This window comes from Triticum dicoccoides, chromosome 5B (genome assembly GCF_002162155.2).
Source record: "Triticum dicoccoides isolate Atlit2015 ecotype Zavitan chromosome 5B, WEW_v2.0, whole genome shotgun sequence".
In the NCBI taxonomy this organism is placed as follows: Eukaryota; Viridiplantae; Streptophyta; class Magnoliopsida; order Poales; family Poaceae; genus Triticum; species Triticum dicoccoides.
The window spans coordinates 493,214,902-493,241,352 of NC_041389.1; the positions used below are offsets into that span (position 1 = coordinate 493,214,902).

Below are 26,451 nucleotides of genomic sequence, written 5' to 3' on the forward strand. Positions count from 1 at the left end.
GCCCAGTGTTCTGTTGTAGGGTGTCGTCTACGGTCACTTGGGTGACAGTGTCGTCGACTCGAGTGGTGCGCAGCCTCGGGGCTGACGTGTGCGTGTATCGCAGATGTATCAGTTTTCGGTCAGTTTTTCTTATAAACTGGTCAATTCTCTTCTTCTTAATGAAAAGACAGAGCTCCGGCCGGTTGCTCGAAAAAAAACTGCAGCAAATTATGGCGGGGCCCACCCGACATAATGGCGGTAACAACATTTTAAGGGGTAAAAACCCAAACAAAGTTTGCTGATTTTGGATAGTAATTTCTGCTAAAACAGATTAAAAAGTGTCACAGACCGCATCTAACGGGAATTTACTCCTTTATGTTCCCTCATTGCCAGGCTGTAGTGCATATATTTTCTTCAGACACACAAATTTTTATCAAGTATATGTAGCGAAAAGTATGGACATTTTCCAAAGCCACTGCCACTAGGCGTACATCCACAGAACAAAGCCGTTGAGCACCTCGGCCGGGCAGGAAGCACCGAACACGCACGGCATGCAAGCACTGGGCGCGGAAGGCGTTCCCCTTCCGCACCAGCCTGGCGCTGGCCGGCATCCGCCCGCCTTGAGGTCCATCTTCTTGTCCACTAGATCGGGATCGCGCCTCGGTGCTAGGGTGCCGGTCGCAACGATGTGGCCAAGTAAATAATGGTCAAGTTAGTAGAAAGCCAGGCTTAGCATACGTATTCAATCAGGATTACAAAATAAAAGAAGAAAGAAACATTCACATGTAATAAGAGCAAGACACCATCGATTGATACCAAAACTGTAGTATAACACGTCTCCATAGCCATGAGAACAATATTACAACACATTTGAAGGATGCAATGCTCATATACAGGATCGGCAACGCGCCTTGGCGCGAGGGTGCCGGTCCCAACGATATGGTCAAGCGGTCGAAGATCAAACGGCATAATGCATTTGTATGAAGGAGAGTTCAACATATGTAATAGGACAACCATTATCGTGTTCGGGGGTAAGAAGAAACATGCACTCTGTACCAAAAGAGTAACATCATCGAGTCCAACATGGTCATGAGATCATAAAAACTAACCCTTCCCAGAAGCAAGGCAACATCCAATTCAGCATTGTCATATGATTACAAAAGCTAATTAACTAACATTAAGTTCAATAATATGAGAAGGAACATAAGAGAGCAAAAGCCAACAGTGGCAATGGAGCCGATAAAACTACAAAACCATAATTAGGCATACAACAGATAGCTTGGTTCAATTGCCTCCATGAGTTCCATTCCAATTGAGATGCGACGCCAAAAATGACCAACAAAATATCAGATGCGTTTGTCCTGCTTCCAGATGCCTCTATTTTGTGCCCATCAAATTTGGCAAAATTTCTCATAATTCTCAAATATATCACTTTAAATATGAAAACTGATACATGCACACATATGTAATGAAATTAAACATGACTAAAGCAACAACAGAGTGAAAGTCTCGTGAATATGAGAAGAAATGTTACAAATGTTCTGCATCCTTTTGACACTACCAATCCAAAGTCATTATTTCTATGGGCAATTTTTTCACAAGCTCTATTTAAATTATGTGTTTGATGAATATCAGTGGTTCTGAACTGTACACGAGTCACATGACCATAAGAAGTGCATACATAGATCATTTTCACTTGATAATATGATATAAAAAATCCATGATAAATAAAGTGTATCTATGTCAATAGTACTCCCTCCGTCCCGAAATATATGTCGCAAGGGACATAAATTTTGAACTAAACACAATTTTCAGTTACATCCTTATACAATTCAAAAGTTGGCTATCCGCTCCTCCCTTTCCCTCCCGATCCCCTCCCTCGCGTCGTCACCTCCACAGCTCGCCGCCGGCTCCAGGCCTCTGCTCCTCCCCGCAGATCCAAGCCTCTGCTCCTCCTTGCAGACCACCCCAGGCATTGCCACAGGGAGCGCGTAGGCCTCTGCTCCTCCTAGCGAGCTCAAGGCATGGGGGAGCTCCAGGAGAGCTCCTAGCGTGGGGGAGCAGCAGCAAGGGGCGGCACCTTGCCGCCCTAGTTTCCTCGCACGGCCTCCCCAGGCTCCAGGAACCGCAAGGCCGTGGTCCATCGCCAAAACGCCTCCACCGCACGAACCAACATGAATCCATGAACAAATGGGCACACGTCAAAACGACGCAAAGCTTGAGCACGCAAGAGTCACCAAAATTGTGTGCATTGTGAACTGAATTAAAATTTAGTTGACGTACTCAAAATACATTCATGGCAGTTGAAAGCACAAGTGCTCCCTAGGTGGTTTTGGTAATTAATGTCAACATATCTCTTGTTGGACTAACACTTTTATCTAGTATGTTTCAGATAAGTTCAACAATGGAGTGGCATGGACTAAAGGATGTGGGAACTCCTTTAAGATGCTAAGGACAAAGGATTGACTCAAGCTTCAAGCTCAAGACTCTTCATTTTATATTTTAGTGATCCAAGGTCACATTGAGTCTATAGGAAAAGCCAATACTATCAAGGAGGGATGAGGTGTTGCTTAATGAGCCTCTTGCTTCAAAGTGCTTAGTGATATGCTCCAAATACCCTCAACTACTTTCCCACTTCCACACATATGTCCTAAACCCAAAGTCAAACTCGGCCCCACTGATTCTTCCTATCCGGCGCCATCGAGTTTGGATGTCTTAGCCACTGCCACAAACCCTAGGCAAATCGATCTCACCGATAGGGATCTCGGTCTCACCGAGATGGGATTGTAATCTCTCTGTGTATGTCCATTATCAAAATCGGTCTCATCGATTGAGCAATCGGTACTACCGAGATTACAATGCAAATTTTCTGGTTGACTTATTATCAAAATCGGTCCCACTGAGTTTGATAATCGGTCCAACCGAGTTTGCCTGACCAACTCTCTGGAAAGCTTATTACCAGAATCGGTCCCACCGAGTTTGTGTAATCGGTCTTACCGAGATTACGTTATGCCCTAACCCTAACCAAATCGGTCCTACCGAGTTGCATTTCGGTCCCACTGAAAACCCTAACGGTCACATTATTTGCTAAATCAGTCTGACCGAGTTTAACAATTCGGTCCCACCGAGTTTGGTAAATTGTGTGTAACGGTTAGATTTTGTGTGGAGGCTATATATACCCCTCCACCTCCTCTTCATTCGTGGAGAGAGCCATCAGACTGAACCTACACTTCCAGCATCCTATTTCTGAGAGAGAACTACCTACTCATGTGTTGAGGCCAAGATATTCCATTCCTACCATATGAATCTTGATCTCTAGTCTTCCCCGAGTTGCTTTCCACTCAAACCCTCTTTCCACCAGATCCAAATCCTATGGGAGAGAGTTGAGTGTTGGGGAGACTATCATTTGAAGCACAAGAGCAAGGAGTTCATCATCAACGCACAATTTGTTACTTCTTGGAGAGTGGTGTCTCCTAGATTGGCTAGGTGTCACTTGGGAGCCTCCGACAAGATTGTGAAGTTGAACCAAGGAGTTTGTAAGGGCAAGGAGATCGCCTACTTCGTGAAGATCTACCGCTAGTGAGGCAAGTCTTTCGTGGGCGACGGCCATGGTGGGATAGACAAGGTTGCTTCTTCGTGGACCCTTCGTGGGTGGAGCCCTCCGTGGACTCGCACAACCGTTACCCTTCGTGGTTTGAAGTCTCCATCAACGTGGATGTACGATAGCACCACCTATCGGAACCATGCCAAAACATCCGTGTCTCCAATTGCATTTGAATCCTCCAATCCCTTCCCTTTACATTCTTGCAAGTTGCATGCTTTATTTTCCACTGCTCATATACTCTTCGCATGCTTGCTTGCTATATGTTGTGAATGTTAAACTTGTGCCTAAACTCCACTCAAACTTTAAAAAAACTTAAAAACTGCAACTTTGGCTCTTAGTGTCTAATCACCCCCCTCTAGACACCTCTTCTCAAGGTCCTACAGCAGTAAAAAGAAACCATGAGATGATAGCACTACATACTATATCAAACATTTGTTGATACAAACATGTTTGGAGTACTCAAACATTTAAATTCAAAGGTAATGTGAATCAAAGTTCAAAAAGGTGCTAGGCGTTAATTATGCATTTGGCCACCTACTTGCGCTTTTATAGCTTAGACGTGATTAGACGAAAGTAGGCGCAATTAGGCGTTTGTACTGTAGCGTGAAGTAATAAGCTAGATGGGCTGGCCTAGCCCATTAAATCACATGCCCATCTTCCTATTCTCCTACTAAAGCTTTTGTATGGTGCACAGTTCCTCATGCCGCATCTCTCCCTCGTCCTGTCTCCCTTGCTGCATGATGCCGCCTCTCCCCCTCTTCCTCTGTCCCTTGCTTAAACCGACGCGGGCCAGCCAGTAAAGAGATCCCAACAATCTAGTAAAAAGCTATCTATGGAAGCTTTAAGTACATCATGGCTCGACAACCAGTTTTGAGTTTCTTCATGTCATCCACATTGTTATTTATTAGCTACCAACAGGGTAATTTAAATAATACAAATTTATATAATTGATAAAAGATAAAATATTCCAGTAAGATAAGATGAAAAGGATGAAGAAAGCAACCTACAGAAGGCAGCTACCACAGATAATCACAGCAATTCATACCATAACCAAATTAGATTGCAGCATGATTTCAGTGTTGCACCATGCAAATTTCACATAAGATTATAATTTACCATTGCCGATGCATTTTCAAAGGCTAGAAAGCATATAGACTTAGATTTATAGAAGGGGTTGAGTTCATACTGTTATGGAAAGTTCACTGCCCATCTCCATAGTACGCAGACACAGAAGGATTATTTCAGTTTGAAGCAAAATCCCAATAACTTCAGAATAATCAACCTGCATATATCAAAAACAAAGCAACAAAAATACTCTTATGGTATGCGAATCGGATATCGAAAAGAAGAAACAATATAATTTCTAACAAATCATTAGCTTATTTGGTTAAAAAAATAATAGTTCCGGTTGGGATTCCTGGGATCCAATCCCAACCAGTCCATTTGATTAAAATGACTGGATTACTGGAATGAGAATACCAAAAGAAAAAGATAGTCTACAAAAAAAAGAATACAACCAATCCCCATGACTGTTTTCCCCTCTGACTCAACCCTCTCACCATTTAAAGAAAAATCTACATGGACCATCCATTCCTAGTTTGCATAAGTATCTAGTTTTAAATTACCTTCACAAGAGCACCAATAACACCCAAGCTGGTAAGCCTCAAGTACTCAAAAGGTCTGGTCTTGCTGGTAGTATTAAGGAACGGGTACAGGTACAGTGGGATGTGAGCTGCAAAGGAAAAGGAAGAAGACTTAATTATTAACCACTGTAGTTAAGATTTACTTATTCTGTAAAGTCACCAAAATGAGGAAAGCTTTTTTAATTATAAACAATGGAAATATTTAAGACTTGGCACAGAAACAGTAGCGCTCAGTACCATTCAAGAACGGGATCCTGGTCTCAGGGTGTGAAGCAACACACTGCAAATAAAAGAAGAAGTAAAATGAAATTGAGGGGCAGATGGCAAGCAAGCATGATATGAAAGCAGCAGTATTCTCAATCCACCACAAGGCCCACCAGGAGTGAGGGTTTCCTTTCTTTCTCATGTAAAAGCATACCTGAAGAAGTGCAAGTGCATTGCAGACACGGTTTCATGCAACTGGCGACAAAGTAGGAGGTGAAAGTGAAGGGTAGATTGACACAATCTCCTGCATACATTTCAAAACAGCAACACAAACTGAATAAGGAAAATGCGCAGAACCATCAACAAATTTCATATTGAAAGAAACAATACACATGCATGAGCACCCTAACTTAAATAACCAGAACTGCAGAAGTACATATTTACTCTTGCCATTGCAACTGAATTTAGAACCATGCAATAATTGTAACCTACCTGGAGCAGTGCAGCAACAGTGCCAAAGGAGTGCCACAACAGTGGAGCAAGATCTTGAAAAATATCTTGCTTCTGAAAGAGGAAAACTGAGAAACGTATTAGACAATGAATTTTCACCTCCTGCATCCCAGATTTGCAGCCAAACCTTAAACTTTAAAGTAAAATAGTTCCATGTATCAACTGTCCAGTTTGGGATATTGTCCTTGGAAAGTTGATGTTTCACTAAGAGAAGAATGATGATGCTTGCATTAGTGGCTCATACCATGGGTTCGCACTTTTGGTAGATAAAGAAGTGACAGAAAAAAATATACTAACTAAACTTCATCACTTATCTAGATAATTTGCAGAAGTAGAACATACTGTTTCTAACCTATAAATGTTTTCCTATATACTCCCTCCGTTCCAAAATAGATGACTCAACTTTGTACTAACTTTAATATAAAGTTGAGTCATCTATTTTGGAAGGGAGGGAGTAGTTCACAAAATGTCTAGATTTCTTAACACCGCCTCCTGATAAGTTTGCAAAGTCATCAATAGGACAAGATTTCACAAAGTTTACACAACCTCCCTGTCCTTGAACAGGGTATCTTTACCAGATACTATAATTAAATGTGCACAGCCAAATACAGACCTTGCAGCCTGCTCCAGCACAAAAATATTCATTGGAAGTTCACTTTTACCAAGAAACAAATACACCAGGAAGCAGGGGATATTAACAAAAATGCGCTTGTGGCATTCACTCCTGAGAGATTGTATATGATAACTGTAGTATTTACCATTTTATTCGGGGGTACTATAATGGAAATGGGCACAACTATATTTTCTATTTTAGTAAGAGCAAGCAGAACTAAAATAAATATAGATATCTGATGCAAACATCCAAATCGCCATCCGAGTGTGTCCAACAGAGATTGGCAACCGTTCCCGCTACGGGTACTAATAATAAGTATGGCAAAGCAAATGTTTAAAGGATGTATCATAATAAAAGCTACAAAAATCACATACCAAACCCTACTTACTTTCGCTACATATATCTACAAGTCTACAACAAGCTAAAGGACTGCACAAAATCACCCAATTCACATCATACTCCAGATATGAGCAGCAAAAGTTGCACTAAATTACCCACAACCACAAGCTAGTCATGGAATCGCCCTCGGGAGATTGGAGAGCAACATTTCCATACCAAGCACGGATCAACGGTAACAGAGAAAGACGGGCATGCACTGATCTATACCCTAGAACCTAGATCAGCACGTGAACCGATTTACCCATAACACAACTGCCCTGCAGCTAACATCAGATAGATCATCATGGTCCCCAATCTACTTTTGCCTAGATACTGCATTGCATAACCAAGGTGTAAGGGCATATTTATCCCCAAGATGTTTTGGTGATTGATGACAATGCTTTTGCGGACTAATCATGTGCGTTAAGTTCTTTCAGAGATTCATCCATTGGCACGAGACGATTTCCTCCCCTCGGTGTGTCATTCAAGACGGTGTAGCTCCTTCGTCTCTCTGTTGGTGGACTAGTTTCATAGGAGTCACCGTACTATCAAGAGGGGATCCGCTTTGGTAAGGCTAGGGTGGGATCAACACGTACACATCCGTTTCACACCCAATGTCTTCCTTCCCGCTTCGATGGAGCAGCCTTTCCTTCCTTGTCCCTGCCCTGACCTACCCCAGCGGTAGTACCGTGGTCTTCAGCGGTAGTACCGCCGAAGCACTCAAGCGGTAGTACCGCTCCCGCGGCGGTAGTACCGCTCCCCGAGCGGTAGTACCGCTTGAGGTCTTCGGCTGTAGTACCACAGCAGTTCCGCGCTAGTACCACTTCGATTCTCGACCGATGTTTTTCGTGTCGGGTTTTACGGTACTAAGTGCGGTAGTAGGGGCGGTAGTACCACTTCAAGCGGTAGTACCGCGCCTACTCCCACGGTAGTACCGCTCTGGGGCTGGGTCTCTGACCTCCTCACCAGCACGGCAGTACCGCTGGGTGAGAGCGGTAGTACCGCCCTGCCCAAGCGGTAGTACCGCTCTATGCGTGGCTATTCAGTGGGGTAACAGTTGGATTGGTTCCCCCACTATATAAAGGTGTCTTCTTCCTCCAAGTTGACTTACCTCTTTCCCCCAAAAGCTCCATTATTGCTCGAAGATCCATTTTCGCTCGATCTCTCTCCCTAGCCAATCAAACTTGTTGATTTGCTCGGGATTGGTTGAGAAGGCCCAGATCTACACTTCCACCAAGAGAAATTTGATTCCCCCCCACTTATCCCTAGCGGATCTTGTTACTCTTGGGTGTTGAGCACCCTAGACGGTTGAGGTCACCTCGAAGCCATACTCCATTGTGGTGAAGCTTCGTGGTGTTGTTGGGAGCCTCCAAGTGTTGTGGAGATAGCCCCAATCTTGTTTGTAAAGGTTCGGTCGCCGCCTTCAAGTGGAATCACGGCATCTCGCATTGTGTGAGGGCGTGAGGAGATTACGGTGGCCGTAGTGGCTTCTTGGGGAGCATTGTGCCTCCACACCGCTCTAACGGAGACGTACTTCCCCTTAAAAGTAAGGAACTTCGGTAACACATCCTCGTCTCCACCGGCTCCACTCTTGGTTATCTTGTGCCTTTACTTTTGCAAGCTTACTTGTGTTGTATCTATTTCTTGCTAGTGTGCTTGTTGTCTTTGCATCATATAGGTTGTTCACGTAGTTGCACATCTAGACAACCTATTTCATTGCAAGGTTTAATTTGTTAAAGAAAAGTCTAAAAATTGTTAGTTGCCTATTCACCCCCCCTCTAGTCAACCATATTGATCCTTTCAATTGGTATCAGAGCCTCGTCTCTTTATTAAGGACTTTGTCGTCCGAAGAGTATGGTTGACACCAACGACGGTGCGGAGGAACACTCCGGTGTGAATCCCATCTCGTCTTCGGCCGAAGGGGGAACCTCGGTCTCACGTGAGGAATTCAATGTGGCTTTAGACACATTGAAAACCTCCATGACGACCGAGGTTAAAAGCATGTTTACTGAATTTCTAGAAGGACTTAAACTATCTAACTCGCCGATGAAAGTGGGTGATCCCACTAACAAGGTGACGGATGCTACCTCCGACAAGGGGGAAGCTAACAATGAAAAGAGTCCTTCTACTAGTGGTAGAAATGGCACCGGCATCTTTGCCCATGTGGAACCTCCAATTTATGGAGGACCGATCCCCTCCACTCATTTGAATCATGCCGGTCCTCCTCCTAAATATGTGAAAAATGAAGATTTTGCTTCTTGGGTTTATCGCTTCAAGCGTCATTTAAAACATGTGAATACTAACCTTTGGAGAATCATTGAAGAAGGTTTCTATCCTCATGACCCAAGCAACTTCACCCCTCGAGAAGAAGTGGACAATCAATTCAATGAGAGTGCTCTCTTCATCATACAAGATGCAATCCTTCCCGAAGATCTCCCTCATCTTCGACCCCATGTCATGGCTAAAGAAGCATGGAAATGTGTTGAGTCTCTCTATCGAGGAAGTGCTAGTATTCAACGCTCCAACTATGAAGTGGTGCAAGATGAAACCGATGAGTTTGCAATGAAAGAGGATGAAGAACCTCGTGAGCTCTTTCGAAGAGTGACCAAACTCGCGGTCGCACTCCGAGATCATGGAAGCAAGGACACGGATGACAATTGGATCAAACGCAAGTTCCTCAAGGCCATGATGCCCTACAACAAGGCCATGTCCTCCGTCATTCGTCAAAGACCGGACTTCCACTCCATGACCTCAAGTGAAGTGTTGGATGAGTTCGTTGCAATGAGCATCTTGGACAAGACCGCCGACAATGCGGAGCTCCGTTCTCAAAGGGCAAAGAAGCCCAACCTTGCTTTGAAGGCCAAGGTTATTATGGAAGAAGAGGAAGAAGTGGAAGATGAGGAGAGCAACCCCGAAGACACCAAATTTGATTACCATGAGCACATGGCCCTTGCTTCAAGACAATTTTGGAGCAAGAAGAATTCAAGACCCAACTTCAACAAGAACAACTCAAGTGGCGTCAAGGGCAAGCAACGAGTTAGAACTTGCTTCAACTGTGGCAATGTGAGCCATTTCGTTGCGGATTGTCCTTACGAGAAGTGGGAAGACAATGGTGGCAAGTTCATCCGAAAAGACAAAGCCAAGTCCTTCCCCAACAAGAACAACTTCGCCAAGAAGACTCCCACTCGTGGGTTGGTGGTTCAAGAAGAATACCAAGAGGATGACGATGATGATGAAAATGAAGAAGCAATGGCAATGGCATCCGTTGCCATTGCTACTACTCCTCGGGTGTCTCTCTTTGATTCACCCAATGAGAACATCACCGCCAAATGCCTCATGGCTAAAGCTTCAAACAAGGTAACCCCCAACATTAAAACCACCATCATTACTAATTCCTCCATGGAGGATTGCATTGATGAACATGAGGGGTCTAATGAAGAAGTGAATGAGTTTGAGTCTTTTATGAGTAAGCTCAAGGGCAAGTCCAAGAAGCATTTTGTTGCTCTCTTGGAACAACTTGGTGAGGCCAATGACATGATCGAGGCTCACGAAGAAACCATCTCTAAGATGGAAAGTCATAGTCGTGACTATGCCAATGAGATATTGGATCTCTCTAATGCTCTTGAGGAAGAGTGTGTGCATCGTTTGACTTTTGAGGAGTCACACAATGATGACCATGCTAAGTTAAAGAAAGATCTTGATCATGCTCTTGTCGTGTCTCGTGTGCTAACTTCCGAGAAGGCTAAACTTGGGGTTGATCATGCTAGACTCAAAGAGGAGTTTGAGATACTTGACAAGGCCCACAAGGTCTTGAAGGGTGCTCACGCTAACCTCAAGGAGTCTCATGCTCAACTCCAAGTTAAGCTAACCAAGGAAAAGGCCACCTTTCCTCATATGGTATTAATTGATAATGCATGTGCTACTAACCCGTGTTGTGAGCATGTGCATCTTGTGGAGGAGAATGCCAAGTTGAAGGATCAACTTGAGAAAGGTCTTGTAACATGCATTCAAGGTGAGAAGAACCTCAACGACCTCTTGAGCAATGAAAAGGAAGTTGTGGCCAAGGAAGCAATTGGATTTGCACCCAAGTCCAAGAGCAAGAAGAAGAAGAACGACAAGACCAAACGTCCTCCTCCTCTCAAGCAAACTTTTGTAAAAGAGGGAGAGGGTGCTCCTAAGGAGAAGAAGGAAAAAGTGAAGGGAGTTGACGCTCAAAAGGGAAAAAGCATTTCCTCCAACAAAGCCGGTGACTTTAACCCGTCATATGTGTTGTGCCGTGCTAGTGATGGACATGTTTATGCTAAATTTGTTGGTTCTCCTTATGAGTACATTGAATGGTCTATTTGGGTTCCCAAGACCCTTGTTACTAACATCAAAGGACCCATTACTAAATGGGTACCTAAAACCAAGCATTGATCTCTTGGAGGTGTTTGCTTCCGGTGGGGGATCATGGTTGCTCGATAGTGGAGCAACAAATCATATGACCGGGAGCAAGGACATGGTGGTGGACGTGCAAAAGATTCCATCTATGCCCACCAATGTCGAGTGGGGTGATGCATCACATTCTAAGGTATTGGGTCTCGGCAAGGTTGTCATTTCTCATGATCTAACGATCGAGAAAGTCATGCTTGTTGAGTCCCTTGCATACAATTTGCTTTCTGTTCGTCAACTTGCACTCATGGGTTTTGCTACTTTCTTTGACATTGATACTGTGGCCCTCTTGTGGAGCAAGACTCTTAAAGTAGCCTTGCCTTTGTTGGGCATGTCGAGAACGGTCTCTATGTGATTAACTTTTCGGAGCGACCCACTAAGACCGCAACATGCCTAATGGCTAAAGTTGACGTGGGATGGCTTTGGCATCGCCGTTTAGCCCACGTCAATATGAGATCTTTGCAAAGTATTCTCAAGGGGGACCATGTTCGTGGACTAACAAATGTTAGTTTTGCCAAAGATCGTGCTTGCAGTGCCTGTATTGAAGGAAAGCTTCATGAGACGGCTCACCCTCCCACGACTATCATCTACTCGAAGAGACCCTTGGAGCTCCTGCACATGGACCTCTTCGGGCCTCCATCCTTTGATAGTCTTGGGGGTAGAAAGTATTGCTTGGTGATTGTGGATGATTATTCAAGATACACTTGGGTATACTTCTTCAAGAGGAAGAGTGAGACTCAACAAACCGTCATCAACTTTGCAAATGAAGCTCAACGTCAACATAATGCAAAGATCTTGACAATCAAAAGTGACAACGGCACTGTCATGGATTTGTCACGGCAGATGTCCTAGCGAAAGGACTTAGTCGTGGAGCCATCGCTACGAGTTTACTTGAAGGGGTTAAAACGGACACAAAGACACGAGGGTTTTATACTAGTTCGGCCCCTTCGATGAAGGTAAAAGCCTACGTCTAGTTGTGATGGAATTGATATGATCTCGATGGCTAGGGAGCAAACAAGCTTCGCCTAGGCTCGAGTTGTGGTTGTCTCTGTCCTGAACCGCCACCGGGTCGTCCCCTTATATACACGGGTGACGCCCGTCGGTCCATAGAGTCCTAACCGGTTCATACTCGTATTCCGGTTGGTATCTCCCTATTCCTTACTTACAATACAAGTCATACATCAAGCCGGTTTGCGGCTACATGCTCTAACCGACTATAGGCCTTGGGCTTTCATCTGTTTACGCCACTAATGAAGTTAACCCGGCCCAAGTAGGCCGGTTTACGCCTAGTGGTAATATCCCCAACATTAGGCCCCAGATTGATTTGAACTGGTTCATGTCAATCCTTCACACCATCTTGCGTCTTGGATATCTTCTGTTAATTGGCAAATCTCCAAGTTGCTGTAAACCGGCATGACGTCATCAGTTTTGGTTACTGTAAACCGGCATGACGTCATTATGAAGTTCATAACGCCCTCTTAATGACAGCTCCTGGATTCACGCGTTTGACCTAGCGCGGTTGCCTTACAAATAAGACCGAAGGGTCATTTCCTTTCTCTTCCCCTTTGTCGCTTCTTCTTCTTCTTCCTCACGTCGCCGGCTTTGGAGCTCCGCCACCGCCGTCGACCTCTGCCTCGTCTCGGGCCGCTGCATCAACCTGAACGTACCAGAGTGTTGCGGCGTCTTTCCGCATCTTCTCTGTTCCCGGTAAGTCCTCTCTCCTTCTTAACCTAGATCTGTTCTTAGGGTTCCATGTTCTTGCTATGTTCATTGCGCGTTCATAGCTGTTCTCTGACCTTGAATGCATCTGTGAGTTCTTGCTGTGCTTAGTAGCGATCCCTTTAACATCCGCCTGATATTTCTCATCCAAACGCATAGATCTCCCGCACATATCCGCTCAATGGTTCACTTCTGTTTCCGCCTTAGTCTTCGAAATATTTCCTGTTTTTGTGAGCTTGCTGTAGATCCGCGGCTGTAACATGATTTTGTGAAATTTGTTTCTGCATAACTAGTTATCCATAGTTTCAATTGCTTCCGATGCTTAGGCTAGGGCGGTTTAACTTCACCATAGAGAAAAAATTGCTAAACCGGTATATATGTCATTAGTCCCCTGGTTGAGCCGCCAGAATCCATCTGATGCCGCGTTGTAGAAGACCGGTTTATGGGTACTGCCTCCGGTTTACCGTAATTAGATCAACACCTTGTTATCCGGCATGTCCTTAAACCGGATCACTTATTTCCTGTAGATCTCGTCATGGCCAAACAAGTGTACGAATGCAACTGGGTTCCCTCCCGTGTCACAGAATCACAGCTGAACGATCTAGTCCTGATCGGCGCTTTGGATAGCAAAGATACGATTCACTGGAGGGTTCCTGGAGATGAATGTCCTCCTACGCCCCAGGAAGGAGAGGTCGTGGTCTTCGCAGATCATATGGCCCGGGGCTTCAAACCGCCCGGCTCTAAATTTTATCGGGATGTGTTAGCCAACTTTCAACTCCGTCCACAGGATATTGGCCCCAACTCCGTCACCAATCTATGTCACTTTCAAGTACTTTCTGAGGCATACCTTCAAGAGGAGCCTTCAGTCGAGTTATTTAGAGATCTCTTTCATCTGAACCGTCGTACTGAATTCACTGACAGCCCTAATACCGAACTGGGCGGTATGGCCATTCAGAAAAGGAAAGAAATCACCTATCCCCACGTCAAACTCCATACTCACCCCAAGGAATGGAATGCAACTTGGTTTTATTGCAAGGATACCTCTCCTGACAATGAAAATCCCTTGCCTGGCTTCCGTCCGGAACGGCTCAGCAACACTCACCCTTTTCCACAAAGGCTAAGCACCAAGGAGAGAATTAAATATGCTCCTCAACTGTCCAAGCTCCGGGCCTTCATGGCCAATGGTTTAACAGGAATAGACCTTGCACGCTGCTGGATATCATGGAGCATTTTGCCTCTAAGCCGGCGCCCAAATTTGATGTGCAAGTATACTGATAGTGTCGATGACCCACTCCGACACACTAAAATCCAACTCCCTGATGACGAAGTCACAGAATCTGTGAAAAAGATGCTGAATGAACCAGAGCACTTCTGTGCTCAAACCGGTCTGCCTCCTTACTGCACCACCAACAAACCGCCAGCGGTAATATTTTAATTGCTCTATTATTGAACCGGTTACTATTTTATATGTTCAACATTTAATTGCTGCTGATCCAGGGTGATAATCCGTTTTGGAGTAAGAAACTTCCTCAAGACAAAACGGAGAAGGCAGGACGGCCAACCCGGCCCAAGACCAAGGTTATCAAGAAACCAGCTCATAAGAGAAAAACCACCGCTTCATCTGACCCTGCCATTGATGACGATGTGGGTAATCCGGATCTTGAGGTAGAACTTGATTCACTTGGCTTGCTTTTTACACGCCTTATTGATGATAATGCTTGTCAGGATGACGCTGAAGCCAGCAATGCGGGTTTCGTTGAGGTAACCATTCTCTCTTCCGATTCAGAAATCCTGCCTTTGCCAAAATTTCACCGGGCAAACCGGAAAATTAAATTTTCTCATCCTCTTGCTTATCTGGATTCCCAATTTCTTATGAAGACCCAGCAACACGAAGCTCGCCGCACAACCTGGCATAGTGGCCAGGTAGTTACCTCTGCCGGTTTACCAAACAGTCCGGTTCGAAAATGCCGCTCCGAGGTCTCCGACCTTTTTATTGATTTAAATCGTAAAGCGGGTTTCTTCCGTCAACCTCTTAATCCATCCGACTCCGATTATCAGGTCACTTCTCATTCATCATCTGGTGAATCGTCAGCCACTCAGCTACCACCTTTGAAAACAGTTGCTGGGTAAGTTAAACTGAACATATGCTTCCAGTATACCGCATAATAGCTTATGCTTTTTCTTGATTTTTGTTTTCCTTTTAGGGCTAAACCGAAACCAAGCAAGAAGGCCCGCCTGGATAAAGCGGCTGAAGAGGATGTAGCCCCAGAACATGACCAAGCACCGGATCATGAAGTATTTACTTGTGAAGATATCCCCAATGATCCTCCTCTGCAAGATGACGTTATCCCTGAAGAAGGTCTTATTCATACTCCAGCCTCTGCTGATCCGCCTGCCAGCTCTGTCCAGATTGAGAAATCCCACACTCCTGCTGACAAAACGGCCGCGCCAACCCAAACTGGCGAGTCAAAAGATGACGATGTTGTGATTACCAGCGTAGGCCGCTCTGAACCCGGGAATCCTGCCACCCTTACCAGGCATACCATCAAAGAGGATTCTTCCCCTTTGAACAAAGAAAAATGGGATGTTGAATTAGAGACATATGCCGCTCTGAATGCTCAAGATCTTCATTCTGGCTATTTAAACCGGCTTTACACTAGCCGTGACTGTGAAGCTGGCCTGGTCAAAATGATGAGAGATAAATTTGAGGTAAATTCCTTCTTTCCTTTCTGCCATTGCATTCATCCTTGTAGCCCCCAAGGGCCGGTTTGTGACCTTGGTCAAAACCGGGACTTGATCCTGAACATTTTTGAAATTCGTCGGCATAACCCTGGAGGACCGGTCTAACTTAGCATAAGTAAACCGGGGCTCAAAAATAAAAAGTTGTCCTTAGAACATAACTTGATCAAATAGCCATTAGCCCCCAAGTGCCAAGTTGAATACTTGTATTGAGCTTGGGACTTTGTAATCTAGCAATATACAAAAAATTGAAGGTGCATTAGCCCCCAAGTATCAGGCATATAACTTTGTTATGTGGTTGATACTTCCATTTCTTGGATCGCCTGTGCAAAGCTTAAAATGCCATCTGTATGCAGGCTGAGGTGAAAATCAAGGAGGACCAGATTGCCGATTTGCAGGAGGCCCTGAAGACCCAGCAGGCTGAAACAGATAAGGCCAAGCAAGAATTAACCAGCGCTTTGAGCACTACTGAACGGCTAAAAGAAGGCTTCAAGAAAGAGCGGGCTAACTGGGCCACTGAGAAGGCCGGTTTAACCAAAAGAGCGGAAAATGCTGAAGCGGCCCTTAAACCGGTGGTGGATGAACTAACGGCCGTGCAGCGGCAAATACACTCCATGACTGCTGCAATCTTTGGTAAGCTCCTTGTAACTTCTGTGATAAATTTGAATCTGCTGTATCGTACATCCGGTTTGAGACCATTCCAATCTTGTTGTAGGCACACGTATTGGGCACTTAGGAAATGATGTGCGGAAGAAATTGAAATCTGCCTACACCTTGGTGGAACAATTGTATACCGGAGCCCAACGGATCATCACCACAGCTTCTCACAACAACCCGGCGCCCTCTTTAATCCAGGACACTCTTAGCAAGTTGTCAATGCTTCCAGCCCGGATTGAGGAGCTGAAAAAATCCGCTGCCCGAACCGGAGCAATCAATGCCTTAATCCAGGCAAAGGCATGGGTGCCCGACTTTGATCCTGTGGAAGCAGCTCAAGGCTATCCCAGTCTGAAAGAAGATGGCTCTGAATTCAACGAAGAAGATTTAAGGGCCATAAACCGTGCAGTGCGCCCTCTGGCTTGCCAGCTAGCTGAAGAGGCAGATTTGACGCATTATCAAGCGCAATATAATAATCAAAACAAGCGAGTGCCTGCCCCAACTATTGAAGCGGAGAATCTGATTCCTCCAATCCGTAAGCACACTTACGCCCCTGATATTGAACCGTCTTCCCTGATCCATGAAGAGGCTGTTTTCCAAGCTTTAATGGGAATCGACTGGACCACTGTTGATTTCCAGCCAATGGGTAGAGACGAGGAAGCTGAAGCGGCGGAGGATGAGGAGCAGGCTTGAACCGGAAGCCGGTTTGAAGAGCTATTTGCAACATCCTTCCACAAAAACAATGATTTTGTTTTAGCACCATGCTGCCTTGTAATAGGATAGTTAAAACTTCTGCCTGGAATATGCCTTCGTGCATAAGTACTGAAGCTTTTGCTTGAAAAACTTTAATTTATATTTCCTGCAATCAGAAAAATTTGAACTTCGGTGGCGGTTATACCGTCAGCCGGATTATGATCTTGATATGTGTATCAGTAATATAACAAATAGATGATACATAAATACCTGCCATGTTTGAGCATAAAGCTGGCTTTAGCCAAGCTTGAAGCGGTGGTTTTATAAACCATTACCGTCAAAAAGGGAGAAAGTAGCTCCCGTACAAACCGTACTGACTTAATACGAGCCCCCTGGTTACTCCATGATGTTAACAGGGAAAAGGTAAACCAGGCAGGCTCCTCCGGATTTAAAGGGGGATCAAAAATTATTGGCTGAACCGGAAAAAATATGCTTGTTGACATAAAAGAAATCCAACAAAAGCAAAGAACGAAAAAACCATGAAAACAACATGGAAGCAAAGGCAATGATAAAAACCATTTGCAAAAAATATGCTATACTGAGCTGTTCAGATGGCATTACCATGGTCGGACAAGATCAAGGCCCCCAATAGGAGTGACAATGATTCAAGTCAGCCAGGTCCCCAAATGACTCGTGGCATATATGCCAGATCAAGAGGCGTGACAATGGTTCGGGTTCGACCATGCCCCCAAGTGATTTTGTGGCCTTAGGCCGACCAAGAGGCGTGACTGGTTCAGACTTGACCATGTCCCCAAATGATCTGGTGGCTGTCGCCTATCAAAGGGTGTTCGTTGGTTCGGACACGACCAAGGCCCCCAGTGATATATAAAAAACATATGTCAAGGGGTAAACCGGAGGCCGCTTTAAACAGAACCACTCCGTGTAACCTCGCATGATGAGAAAGACAGAGGCCCTGCTTTAGCTGAGGCTCCGGTTTGATATACCAAAGATAATATATACATTGTCATAATATGTACATAGATAGAGCCGATGGCTCAAGTATAGTAAGGCCGAAGATGAGCTATATTCCATGGCCTGTTGGTCTCCTCCTCTGATGTACGTGAATCTTGATGCCCTCGAATATCAATCAGATAGTACGACCCGTTGTGCAAATTCTTGCTGACCACGAAAGGTCCCTCCCAAGGTGGGGATAACTTGTGCATATCCGTTTGATCTTGGATGAGTCGAAGCACCAAATCTCCTTCTTGAAAAGTTCTGGTTCTAACCCGGCGACTGTGATAGCGACGAAGATCTTGCTGGTAAATCGCCGAACGGGCAGCCGCTATATCACGCTCCTCGTCCAATAAGTCCAAAGCGTCTTGCCGTGTTGTCTCATTGTCTGCTTCAACATAAGCTGCCACACGAGGCGAATCGTGCCGGATGTCACTAGGGAGAACTGCCTCCGCTCCATAGACCATGAAAAATGGCGTGTATCCTATGGACCGGTTTGGCGTAGTATTGATACTCCATAATACAGATGGTAGCTCTTCAACCCAACATCCTGGTGTTCTTTGCAATGGGACCATAAGCCGGGGTTTGATGCCTCGCAAGATTTCCTGATTAGCTCGTTCTGCCTGTCCATTGGACTGGGGGTGTGCCACTGACGACACGTCAAGTCGGATGTGCTCACGTTCATAGAACTCCTTCATAGCGCCCTTAGATAAATTGGTACCATTGTCAGTAATGATACTGTGTGGAAAACCAAACCGGAAAATCACCTTGTGCTGCATCACACTTGCTGACAGGCTCCGCTTCAACCCACTTGGTAAATTTGTCAACTGCCACCAAAAGGTGAGTTTTCTTATCCTTGGATCTTTTAAAAGGCCCAACCATATCCAGCCCCCAAGTTGCAAACGGCCATGTTATTGGGATCATCCTCAATTCTTGAGTTGGCACATGAGCACGCCTTGAAAATTTCTGACATCCATCACACCTTTTAACCAAGTCCTCCGCATCAGCATGCGCTATCAGCCAGTAGAACCCGTGACGAAATGCCTTTGCCACCAGAGACTTTGAACCGGCGTGGTGTCCACAATCCCCTTCATGGATTTCTCTTAAGATTTCACAGCCTTCCTCAGGAGAAACACAACATTGAAACGCCCCTGATACACTGCAATGATGTAATTCACCATTGACAATCGTCATAGACTTGGATCGCCGGACTATCTGCCTGGCCAGAATCTCATCCTATGGTAACTCTCCCCGGTTCATGTATGCAAGATAAGGAACTGTCCAATCCGGAATAACACGCAGGGCTGCCACCAATTGAGCCTCCGGGTCAGGGATAACCAAATCCACCTCACCTGGGAGCTTGACTGGCGGGTTGTGCAACACGTCCAAAAAGACGTTAGGCGGGACCGGTTTACGCTGAGAACCCAACCGGCTTAAAGCATCCGCCGCTTCATTCTTCCGACGGTCCACATGATCCACTTGATAACCCTTGAAACATCCTGCAATATTATCCACTTCCCGACGATATGCAGCCATGAGCGGGTCCTTAGAATCCCAAGTGCCAGACACCTGTTGAGCCACTAAGTCCGAGTCACCAAAGCACTTAACCCGGCTTAAATTCATCTCTTTAGCCATCCGGAGACCATGGAGCAAAGCTTCGTACTCAGCTGCATTATTAGTATAAGGGAACATTAAGCGGAGAACATAACAAAACTTATCACCTCGTGGGGAAGTTAATACGACTCCAGCCCCCGAGCCTTCCAATTGCCTGGACCCGTCAAAATGAATAGTCCAATATGTGTGATCGGGCTTCTCCTCTGGTGCTTGTAACTCCGTCCAGTCATTGATGAAATCAACAAGTGCTTGAGACTTCACTGCCGTCCGAGGCACGTACTTCAGTCCATGTGGCCCAAGCTCTATAGCCCACTTGGCAATCCGGCCAGTCGCCTCCCGATTCTGTATAATATCACCCAAGGGAGCTGAACTGACCACTGTGATGGGGTGCCCTTGAAAATACTGCTTCAACTTCCGACTGGCCATAAAAACACCATAGACCAGCTTCTGCCAATGCGGATACCTCTGCTTGGATTCAATAAGCACCTCGCTGATATAATAAACCGGCCGCTGAACCGGATATTCCTTGCCTGCCTCTTTGCGTTCCACCACAACAGCCACGCTAACTGCTCGGGCATTGGCCGCTACGTATAATAATAGTGGCTCCTTGTCGACCGGAGCTGCAAGAACAGGCGGATTGGCTAACTGCCGCTTCAGGTCCTCAAATGCCTCATCAGCAGCTGGACTCCAGACGAAATTGTCTGTCTTCCTCAGCATTTGGTACAAAGGGATAGCCTTCTCCCCGAGGCGGCTGATAAACCGGCTCAGCGCAGCGATTCGGCCCGCCAAACGCTGAACATCGTTGATACACTTCGGTTTAGCTAGGGATGTAATAGCCGTAATCTTCTCCGGATTAGCCTCAATTCCTCTGTTAGACACCAGGAAACCCAGTAACTTGCCTGCCGGAACACCAAAAACACACTTGGCCGGATTAAGCATCATCCTGTAAGCTCGCAAGTTGTCAAAGGTCTCCTTCAAATCATCCACCAGCATCTCCTTCTGTCTTGATTTTACTACAATATCATCCACATAGGCGTGCACATTGCGGCCGATCTGCTCATGCAGGCAATTCTGTACACACCGTTGATAGGTGGCTTGGGCACTCTTGAGCCCGAAGGGCATAGATACATAGCAGAAGGCTCCAAAGGGAGTAATAAATGCTGTTTTCTCCTGGTCCTTAACCGCCATCTTGATCTGATGATATCCAGAGTATGCATCCAAAAAACTCAAACGCTCACAACCCGCCGTGGCATCAATGATCTGGTCAATACGGGGGAGGGCAAAAGGATCTGCCGGACAGGCTTTGTTAAGATCTGTGTAATCCACACACATACGCCAAGTGCCGTTTTTCTTAAGAACCAGCACCGGATTAGCAAGCCACTCTGGATGGAACACCTCAATAATAAAACCAGCTGCTAAAAGCCTGGCCACTTCCTCTCCAATGGCTTTGCGTCTTTCTTCGTTAAACCGGCGGAGGAACTGTTTCACCGGTTTATACTTAGGATCCACATTAAGAGTGTGCTCAGCGAGTTCCCTCGGTACACCTGGCATGTCAGACGGCTTCCATGCAAAAATGTCCCGATTCTCACGGATGAACTCGATGAGCGCGCTTTCCTATTTGGGATCCAGGTTGGCACTGATGGTGAACTGCTTGGACGAATCGCCGGGCACGAAGTCAACAAGCTTGGTCTCAACTGCCGATTTGAACTTCAGATCTGAATCATGCTCTGTAGTTGGCTTCTTCAAAGGGGTCATATCCGCCGGATCAACATTGTCCTTATAATATTTCAACTCCTCCATGGCACAGACTGACTCTGCATAAGCCGCATCACCTTCCTCACATTCCAAAGCGACCCTACGGCTCCCATGAACCGTTATGGTCCCCTTGTAACCCGGCATCTTGAGCTGCAAGTAGATATAACAAGGCCGCGCCATGAACTTGGCGTAAGCCGGCCGGCCAAACAAGGCGTGATACGGGCTCCGGATCTTCACCACCTCAAATGTTAGCTTTTCCGACCGGGAGTCGTGCTCGTCCCCAAAGGCCACATCCAGGGCTATCTTACCAATAGGATATGCAGATTTGCTAGGCACCACACCATGGAACACCGTATTCGACGGTCTGAGATCTTTGTCTGTTAAACCCATGCGGCGAAATGTCTCATAGTACAATATGTTAATACTGCTTCCTCCATCCATGAGTACCTTGGTGAATTTATAACCCCCCACCTGAGGGTCTACCACTAATGCTAGCTGGCCCGGATTATCAATCCGGGGCGGGTGATCCTCTCTGCTCCACACGATAGGCTGCTCCGACCAGCGCAAGTAACGTGGTAAGGCCGGTTCAACAGAATTCACCGCTCGCCTGTGGAGCTTTCGGTCACGTTTATCCAAACTAGTTGTGAAAACATGATATTGCCCATTGCTCAACTGCTTTGGCTGGCTCTGATAACCTGACTGCTGCTGCTGCTGCTGCTGCCGGCCGTTCTGATTATTCTGGCTATTGTGACCGCCCTGATTGAAACCTGAACCGGAAGCTCCATCGTGACCCGGACCGTGTAAACTGGATCCTGAACCGCCACCTGACCCATGGTCATACCGGAAGGCATTAGAGTTTTTAAACTCCTGCATGATATAACAATCTTTCCAAAGATGGTTAGCTGGCGCCTCCTTCGTCCCGTGCTTCGGGCAAGGCTGATTCAACAAATAGTTCAAACGGCTTGCGTTAGGATTGGGAGCCCCATTACGATTTGCCGCTTTACCTCTGCGCCGCTGCCCCCTGTCATGTGCATCAGTGTTGGCCACAAAGTCCATGCTGCCATCCGCTTTGCGCTTGCCTCCGTTTCCATGACCCGCTAGTTTGTACTGCTGTTGTTTGGAGTTGTTGTTCTTCTTTCCCTTCCCTGCTTCATCATCATTAGGCTCGGGATCCTTGGTACTGTCCGAATCGGCATACTTCACTAAAGCAGCCATGAGGGTTCCCATGTCATTATAGAACCGCTTCATGCGTCCCAACTTCAATTTTAGAGGCTCAAACCGGCAGTTGCCCTCTAGAGTTAAGATCGCAGAGTCGGCATTAATCCTGTCAGATGAGTGCAAAATTTCCGAAACGCGGCGCACCCAACGGGTCGTTGATTCTCCTTCCTCCTGGACACAAGCCGCCAGATCTACTATGGACTTGGGCTGCTTACAGATATCCTTGAAATTCTGTATAAACCGGGCCCGCAACTGGGCCCATGAGCTGATAGAATTGGGTGGTAGGCTCTTTAACCAAGTACGAGCCGTGCCCTCGAGCATCATGGTGAAATATTTTGCACATGCGGCCTCATCCACGTCCAGCATTTCCATGGCCATCTCATAACTCTCTACCCATGCTTCAGGGGGTAAATCAGCGGTGTAATTCGGCACCTTGCGTGGACCCTTGAAATCTTTGGGCAGGCGCACATTACGTAAAGCTGGGATTAAGCAAGGCACTCCCAAAGCGGATGTGATTCCTGGTCCGGCAAAGGTTGTAGAACGAACCGGTGTAAGTTGGCCCGCATTGTCCTGTGCTGCTAACTCGGCCTCCCTTTGTGCCCGGGCCCGGTCCACCACATCCCGAGCATCGCCAACACCACCTGCCGGGTCATTACCACGGGCCGTTTCACGGCCTCGCGCATTGCTTGATATGGCCGGTTCATCCATGCGCCTGCTATAGCTCTGGCTCGGACGGGGCATAGAATGAATCCGATCAAGGTTGTACGAGTATGCCTCCTGCTGAATCAGCGCAGTCCGGAGAAGCTCCTTAACCCGGCGCGTTTCTATCGCTTGCGGAGAATCCCCTTCGACTGGGATGGCCTCTAACCGTGCAGCGGCCGCAACAAGGTTGTCCATAGGATTCGAATAATGACCCGGGGGCGTCTGGACTGGCAGAGGAACCGCAATGTTTTGGTGAGGAGGTTCCATCAGGCGAGGTTGGCCCGTCGCCCCTGGCCCTGGTGCCTCAATCCGGTTTGTCTCCAGGTACTGCGGCGGATTACTGGGTCCAGCTCCTGGAGTGCGAAAGAGATTTCGGGGGTCAAACCCTAACGGCAGGCGTGATCTGTGCTTCCGCTTCAAAACCTCCTGTGATGCGTTCTGGTCAAGCATGAGTTTATAGGCCTGGGCGTCCAAAGCGGCCCGCTCTGTTGCCATCCGGTCTTTTTCTGCTGCCAGATCCGCTTTGGCTTGCACGATCTGCTCTCTCACCTTCGCAATTTTTGCATTATGGGCCTCCTGATCCGCCAGATTGTCCTCTGCCATAAGCGCGGCTAGTGCATCAAACAACTCAGATAGAACTTGAACCGGCGGGTGCATACGGCCTCCAGACCCTGCTGCTGCTGATCCGGAAAGCATTGCTGCGGCGGTCGAAGAGTGATCCGCCGCCTGTGTGCCGGCCATGAATATTCCAACCCGGTTGACCTGGCCCGGGGGGTCCGGAATACTGTCGCCATCGGAACAACCCCTAATCTGGTCGTCTTGCAACTGGTATAGCAATTCGGTCTCTCCGGTCCAGGACTCGTCATCAGAATAGACGACGGTCTCACTACCGTGTTCTGATTCGTCCTCACGCTCTCCTTCGTGGACGACTCCAACGAAGACACGCTTCACGACCGGTTTAGCCCAGGTAGATCTCGCACACTGAGCCGTCTCGATGGGGTTGGTGCAGATGTCCGGCTCAGGCCCAGGCTCACCGATTTTGCCAATGAAAACGTGTATGCCACCAAAGGGGACCCGGTACCCGTACTCGATCGAATCGGCCTCGGGACCCCATCCTGCGTCGTCGATGTAGATCCTGCCCCGATGACTCTTGGTTATCCGGCCCACAACATAGCCTTCGAGTCCCTTGAGCTTGCCCTCCAAGATCGTCAAACCATCGTGCGATAGCCCCACGGTGGGCGCCAACTGTCGTGGATTTGTCACGACAGATGTCCTAGTGAAAGGACTTAGTCGTGGAGCCATCGCTACGAGTTTACTTGAAGGGGTTAAAACGGACACAAAGACACGAGGGTTTTATACTAGTTCGGCCCCTTCGATGAAGGTAAAAGCCTACGTCTAGTTGTGATGGAATTGATATGATCTCGATGGCTAGGGAGCAAACAAGCTTCGCCTAGGCTTGAGTTGTGGTTGTCTCTGTCCTGAACCGCCACCGGGTCGTCCCCTTATATACACGGGTGACGCCCGTCGGTCCATAGAGTCCTAACCGGTTCATACTCGTATTCCGGTTGGTATCTCCCTATTCCTTACTTACAATACAAGTCATACATCAAGCCGGTTTGCGGCTACATGCTCTAACCGACTACAGGCCTTGGGCTTTCATCTGTTTACGCCACTAATGAAGTTAACCCGGCCCAAGTAGGTCGGTTTACGCCTAGTGGTAATATCCCCAACAGGCACCGAGTTCAAGAACTACACCTTGGATGAGTTTCTTAGTGACGAGGGGATGAAGCACCAATATGCTGCTCCATATACCCCTCAACAAAATGGTGTGGCGGAGAGGAAGAACCGGACGTTGATGGATGCGGCTAGGACCATGATGGCGGAGTTCAAGTCTCCATACAACTTTTGGGCCGAAGCCATCAACACCGCTTGTCATGCATCCAATCGGCTCTATCTCCGCAAAGGCTTGAACAAGACTCCTTATGAGATACTCACCGGCAACAAGCCCAACCTCAAGTATTTCGGGTGTTCGGTTGTAAGTGTTTCATTCTCAAGAAAGGTGTTCGTTTGTCTAAATTTGAGGCTAGAGCTCATGAGGGCATATTTGTTGGTGATGCTACAAACTCTCATGCTGACCGTGTTCTCAACAAGCCCACCGGACTCATTGAGGAGACGTGTAACGTGGAGTTTGACGAAAATAACGGCTCCCAAGTGGAGCAAAATGGTACTTGTGTTGTAGGTGATGAAATTCCTCCCCAAGCCATAAGAAGAATGGGTATTGGTCATATTCTACCCATTGAGGAACCCCTTGTGGCCGAAGGAGAAGGACAATGCTCCACTCAAGTGGAGCCATCACCTCCCCAAGACCCACACGCTTCCGAAGAACAAAGTGAAGGTCCTCAACCTCATGAACAAGACCAAAGGCAAGATCAACCTCAAGATGGTGGTGAACATCTAAATTATGCCCAAGGTCAAGTTCTCCCCCTCGAGCAAGTTCAAGATCATGAGCAAGCTCAAGATCAAGAACAAGCTCAAGACGGTGCTCAAGATAATCAAGTTAACCCTCCTCCTTCCACATCCGAGGAGGAATTAGAGCGTCGTGCCGCGAAGATTGCTTCCAAGCTCACCACCCAAGGCCATCTCATGGAAAATGTGGTTGGAAGCCTAAGAAAGGGGGTAAGCACTCGTAGACAATTAGCAAACTATTGTGAAAATCACGCGTTTGTCTCTTGTGTTGAACCCCAAAAGGTCTATGAGGCGCTCGAAGACTCGGATTGGCTCAATGCCATGCATGAAGAACTCAACAACTTCGAGTACAACAAAGTGTGGAGATTGGTGCCAAGGCCATCGGGGGACCACAACATCATTGGAACCAAGTGGATTTTCAAGAACAAGCAAGATGCTCATGGGAACATCATCCGCAACAAGGCAAGATTGGTAGCACAAGGATACTCCCAAGTCGAGGGTATCGAATATGGTGAAAC

At 46.7% G+C, this 26,451-nt stretch overlaps 1 pseudogene; it reads right to left on the reverse strand.

Annotated features, from left to right (window-relative positions):
- Window positions 1-1,095: 1,095 nt before the first annotated feature.
- The window catches only part of LOC119309846, a 34,412-nt pseudogene continuing 9,056 nt past the window's right edge, over window positions 1,096-26,451 (reverse strand).